General features: G+C 57.1%; 1 long non-coding RNA gene across 1 annotated transcript; it reads right to left on the reverse strand.

The window, feature by feature from the left end:
• Window positions 1–400: 400 nt before the first annotated feature.
• On the reverse strand, window positions 401–5,627 carry LOC142089196 (uncharacterized). The gene is made up of 3 exons (XR_012676125.1): window positions 5,552–5,627; window positions 1,924–2,069; window positions 401–466 (listed from the first exon to the last, which is right to left on the reverse strand). It is a non-coding gene; the product is annotated as an uncharacterized LOC142089196 (long non-coding RNA).
• Window positions 5,628–6,250: the final 623 nt, after the last annotated feature.

A 6,250-nucleotide genomic window follows, 5' to 3' on the forward strand; every position in this document is an offset into this window, starting at 1 on the left:
GAGCCCAAGAGCCGGGACAAGCCCCTCCATCGCCACCCCTGGGGCCTTTCAAAGCCCTCAGAGAAGGGCTTTCCCAAGGAAGAGACTCCCCCTCTTCCATGGAGACACCAACCCCGCCGGCAGCCAGTCCTCACCGGCTCTCGGGGTGGGAGGGAAGGGAGGATGGAGGGGGAGAGCATCACTGGGAGCAACTCGAAAGCCTTTTTCTCCACCAAGTCAGAAAGTCAGCGCCCAGCAGGGCATCGCTACGCTTTGGGACTGCTGCCCGAGCGGATGAGCTTTGCCGAACACCAGCAGAAAGAGGCAAAGCAAAAATACCTAAATTCCCTGAACTGGGCTTAAAAAGCAAAGAAAACTCACCCAGCCCCACCACACCGGCCCCAGCCCCACCTCGGCTCCGGCGGGAGGTGCGGCGGCGGCTCCGGTCCCCATCCGGCATTTCGGCTCCCCAGGGGCACGCGCCGACCTGCAGGGACCAGACACAGGAGCGTAAATCAGGTGCAACTCCCATAAATCCATCATCTTCTTCCTGATTTACATCAAGGTAGCCGGGAGGACTTATTCCCAGTACCTGCCTCGTGTTTCCCACCCCAAGAGGAACATGTTAAAAAAAAAAAAAAGGCTCTTTGAATATTGATCTTTCTCCTAAATATTTTTTGGTTTTTTTTCTTCTTTTGGATGCAAATGGAGATTGATGAGCCCAGGCGGGCGGCTCCTCACCTCTGAGGGCAATTTCTATCTGTGTTCCCGGGGGGAGGATCGAGCAGCGGGATGCCCGTGAGTCCTGCTCCGCAGAGGCCATCACCCTTGGCCAGGGGAGAGCTCCCAGGCACCTGGTTCAGCCCAGAGCGGGCTGGGAGACATCATCACGGACTGTTTCGCAGTGTTACCGCATTTAAGCAAGCAAGCATCCCGCAGGAACCCCCCGGCCTGCATCCCTGTTCTGACTCCATCCCTGACTCCATCCCTGCACCGGCTGCTCTTTCCAGGGCTCCTAGGTGGGAAGAGCACCCGGGGAGCCCCTTCCCCCTCCCCCAGCTCAGCTCAGGCTCACATCGTAAGGCAGCGTGTGATTGCTGTGGAGAGATGTATTTCTGCAGCCACAGGATGGTTTGGGACCAAGACCCTCGTACTCACCCCGAAGGATTCAAGTGCGACCCAAAGCTTTAGGAGCCACCCAGGCACCCAGCAGCATGGCTGGAGCTGCCTTGGGGTTCCCCCACATCGCGCCCCAAAAGAGAGGTGCTTGCTCAGAGCTTCTCCACGCGCTGAAAACACTCAGTGGCACCGTATGTGACAGCAGACACAGAGACAAAGACCCTCCTTGGTGCTACCACCGGAGCAGGGGGTCCGGCTCAGCCATCGGCTGCAGCGCTCCGGAGCCGAGCTGCCTTTTTCCCAAGAACTTGATGCTTTCCAGACCTTTTCCCTAAGGTGCAGGCAGAGCCTGCAGGCAGGGGCTGTAATGGGGACACTGATCCTGCAGGCAGGCTGCTTCGGAGGGACTCCTGCCTGCCCAGGGTGCAAGACCCCATCAGGAAGACGCCTTCACCTCCTGACGGGACTCGCGCCAGGGCTTGGCCACACCACGGGGAAGCAGGGCAGCTCCAGCACAGCCAAAAAAAGAGGGATCAGGTCCTGACAACCCCAGAGCTTGGCAGACGGACTCCTCTACCCTACACCCGTGGGTCCACGGAGGAGCCGAGGAACCGTGCAGGGCAGGAGTCAGCTCCCCAGAGCCGCTTCCCTGCCGAGCGGTGCAGGCAGCGCAGGCAGCGCAGGCAGCGGGAGCCGCAGGGAAAGGGCTGAGTCAGCACCAGGAGAGTCGCCCCCAGCCAGGCCATTTGGCAGGCAAAGGTTGGGAAGGAGCTTTTCTTCCGTAACAGGGCCGAGCAAATAATTCATAGCAGATAAATAATTCACCAGGAGTTTAGCCTTCCTCTGGCAGCGGATTGTCTGCGAGCTGTTAGCAATTATCCCGTATTTATTTGCGATGCTGAATTTTTAGTTGAATTATTCAGACAAGTCGTTGTTGGGCTGAGGAAAAGCCCGGGGAAAGGAGGAGATACCTGAAATGACAGGAAAAATCATCGTCAGGATGAGTCCGCGGCTCAGGAAGACACGGTGTTGTTATGATTATTTAAGCATCTGTAGCGCAAGAAATACAAAGAGCTGCAACGGGCCCCGTGGCCGGAGGCGATGCAGAAGCGAGCGGACGGATGCAGAGGAGGCACCGGATTGTTGGGCTTCCACCACCCAGCTCCATTTCCAGCCAAGAGCCCCTGGACATCCCTGGATTTTCTCTCTCCTACCAGTAAATTCATCTGCTGGGAGATTCGTAGAAGAGGATGCCGAAGGAAAGACAGCGTGAGCAAAATAAATTCACATTTCTGTTTGGATGAATATCTCCGAAATTGTTTTAATGAGGCGTCTCCTTGGTTCGTTCAGCAGCAGGACTGCTCGGTGGCTCTTCTACAGCCACATAAGCCCACGTGGTGGGGACACCCACCTTGAGCCGTCAGCCCGAGGGCTCGGTCCCTGCCTCCTGCACACAGACCAGAGCAGAGACACACACAGAGGGGCTTGGGGGGGAAAACCTCCAATATACTCAGTTCAAGCAAAAAAGAAATTTTTTTGAGCGATGAAGCAATGCTTCCAGCAGAAAAGGAAGAGGAGCGGGATTGCAAGCTGCAAGCTACAGGACCCTAAACCTCCCAACTGCAGAGAAAAGCTTGGCCGGTGGCTCCTGAAAACATGCAGACATACTGAAGAGTCTAATAATAATCATAAAACCAAATACAAACTCATAGTTGGATTTTTTTAAGCCCATCTCTTGATTTTAAGCGTTTAACTCACATTTACTGGCTCCTTGGGGCTAGCGACCCAGCACCCCGGGGCGGGTGGTGACTGTCCCAGCAGCGTGGCCAAGGGTCCTTGTCCCTTCCCGTGGTGGAGAGCAGCGTTGGCAGAGCTGGCGACCGCTTTCCTGCCTTCCCAGGGCCGCTCCAGGCACCAGACGGTGCCCAGGGACCAGAGCAAACACCTCTCCCAGCTCCCTCGGAGGGCTGGTGTCCCAGCCCACGCTGCCACGGTCCCCACTCATGGCACAGAGCATCTCCCCAAGCCAGGAGCTTTAGCAAACTCCCATCCTCCACCGACCAAGGCTTTGCAAGGCTCCTGAATTAACAAACCTCTCTCCGTGAGCCAACTGCTATAGGTTCCGGAGCAATGAAATAGGTAAAAAGAAGAAAAGCGAAAGAAATTTGCATGACTATTCCCTGACGGATGTTTCATTACACAAAAGGAACACATCTCCGGCTTGGTTGAGATCCTCAGCGCTAACAATAAGCATTTCTTCTATTTTTTCTTGAATTGCCAGTCATGCATTTAAAATTATTTAGAAAAAAAAAAAAAAGAAAGAAAAAAGTGATCACCTAGGGAGATGCTAACTCGGAGGCATGGTCCCGTGGAGAGGCGTATGGGGAAGAAGGAGGTACCAGACCAATGCAAGCTGGGCTGCCGGAGCCCACCCGAAGGAGGACAAAGCCCACAGGAGGGTTTTCTCTCTGCCTAGAAGGGACTCGCTTGCAGGCGTCACACGCTGCCTTCCTCCACTTCTTGCTCCTCACCCTCATCTGGCTCCTGCCAGCTCCCAGGACATTCAGACAAGTGGTCCTCAGCCTGCAGCCATCTCCGTCTCAGCTGGCACAGCCAGTCTTGGTGAGTTAATCCATGTGATTTCACCCAAATTTGATGAGGGAGCAATTTATTACACGCTGCAAACTGGCAGGAGGTCTGGGCACAGGAATGACCCTGGGGCTCAGGTTGGGAAGTCCAGGAGTTTCCTCCTCCCTGCTGAGGCTGCCCCGGTGCCTTCATGGGGCAGGGACTGGGGGGGCAAGACTGGAGATAGAAAAAGCCATTGAGCACTGGGAAAGGGAGCCAGCGGCCAGGAAGGGTGGGTGGGGACATTGGGGACCCCCTGACCAGCTCTCACCAAGCATCTCTTCAGGGGTCAAGTAGGTCATTGGGTCATGCCTCTCCGGGGCTTGCTGGGTCTCACTGTCCACTGCCTTGGCTGTATCCCCTTTCCCCAGGGTACTCTTTGAAGGACAAAGAAGGCATCAGCATGGATTTATCTCACTGGTCTTCCTTACCGGAGCCCACTGTGGGATGAGCAGGGGCCTCCATCTTTCCTGGTGCGTCATCCCGTACCATGGCCACCGGCTCCTGAGATCATGCTCTACCAACTCGAGTGGGTGTCCGGAGCTCAGTGTCCTATGTGTCTACTGCTGACAAAGTGGGAAAGCCCAAAGCACATGGTCAACCCATGCACCCAGCGGGACCTTCCAGGCAGATGGCAGGAGGAGGCTTTCCAAACAGCACGATGATGGAAAACCATTTCCAAAGACGACTCCTAGCTCCGTCCTGCACAGATCACACTTGCTTAGGGTCCTTCCCACTTACCAACTCTTCCTTCCTCCACTACCCAAACACGATCCACCTCTTCTCCACCAAAACTACCATTCCTCCTCTCCTTCTCTACAAGGGTCCCATTGCACCCGCAGAGGCTCCTGGCACCCACCAGGGCTGCAACATCAGCCTGGAGAGCTCGAGCCCAGGGTCAGAACATCTTCACCCAAACCCTGCCTGGAGGGTTGGTTGGTTTGCTCCAACCCTGGCTCTGTGAAGGTCGCTGGCTGCCGGGAAGGCTGCCCAGGAGCGAGGACAAAGCAGTGTCACAAGCTGTGGTAGTGGGGACATCTGCCTGGGGAGAGGGTCGGGGGACAAGACCCAAAGCAACCACATGAATACATCTGGAAGGAGCCTGCGGTGTATCGGAGAGCAGCCCACGGCCACGAGGAGACCTGCCCCATCCCATCCATTCCCATCCCAACCCGTCCCATCCCGTGGGAGCCGGCTCGCCAGGAATACCCGGCGTCAGCGCTTCGCCAGCGATAAATAAGGGAGGAATGTGGTGGCTCTGGCCCCCAGGATCTGCCAGGCTTCTCCATTGGAGAGGAAAAACGAGGGCTCTGGAGATGTTGGTGCCCTCGCCCCTGCCAAGGCTCCCCTTCCGCCACCGCCAGCCCGGGGGTGACAGCGAGGGTGCCCAGAGCTGCCTTCCTGCTCCTGTCCCTGCACGGCCCCGAGGAGGAGGATGATACACAGCAAAGCACCCCGAGACCCCCAGGATGAGGGGGAGAAGTACAAACAAACAAAAAAAGAGCTTTTATACAAAAACCAGATACTTCCATCCCAGCTGATGTGCAAGGATAGGAAAGGGAGGGGGGAGAAAAGCAGCAGCTGGGATTTCAGAGAACAATGTGGGGAGAAAAAAGAAAGAGGGAGGAAGACGAGCGCGGTTGAGTCGCCCGCGGTTGTCAGCCCTTTTCGGGGGGAGAGCGGCGGGAAGGTTAGTGATCAGCCAGATCTGAAACCAGACAAAACTATTTCCACATGCCAATAAAACCCCGAGCGCGAAGGGTTTGCAGGGCTCTGGGGCCCCCGCGCTGCCTCTAAAACAAAACAGAAGAGCTGGGAAGCTCACCCGGGCAGGAGCTGGCGCGTGGAAGGGAGCGCAGCGATGGCATCTGACCTTTGCTTCCTCATCCTCCTCCTCCTCCTCGCCTGTCGCAGCTCATCCCTCCCGGCATTGCTCGGTCTGCGTCAAAGGGACACATGGAAAAGCAACTGGGCAGCGCAGGCATTGCTTAGTGGGGTCGGTGATGCTCATAGCGGGGGTCTCATGTCCCACATGGGTCTGAGAGCTGAGAACCTCAAACTCATCTCACTTGTGTCTTCAGCAGGCTCCAGCACACGGGGTCAGGGGGCTGAAATCATCCCCGCCGCCGTGAAACCAGCCCTTCACAGCGGCAGAGCCAAGGCAGCCCCCTCCCCGGGGAGGCTGACGGCCCCAGCCCTCCCCACGCTGAGATGGGAACGTTCTCCAAGCCACGGCTGAAAGGGACCTGCTCCCACCTGTGTCCCGTCACGCGGTGACCTTGGCTGAGCCTTTAACTCGCCCACGGCTTAGTCACGGCAGCCGTAGAACCCGGTGCAATCACCGAGACCTTGCCGGAGAGGAAAGCAGCTGCCGCCCTCAGCCGCTATAAATCACCGCACCGAAAAGCGCGGCACCCACCTCCCCGCTCCCCGGCTGTAAATCTGCAGGAGCAGAAACTGGAGCGGCTTATCGGGAGAGGCCACATCGCCGCCCCAGCCCGGCTCGGCCCTCATGCTGGCCATG

This window comes from Calonectris borealis, chromosome 16 (genome assembly GCF_964195595.1).
Source record: "Calonectris borealis chromosome 16, bCalBor7.hap1.2, whole genome shotgun sequence".
Taxonomy (NCBI): domain Eukaryota; kingdom Metazoa; phylum Chordata; class Aves; order Procellariiformes; family Procellariidae; genus Calonectris; species Calonectris borealis.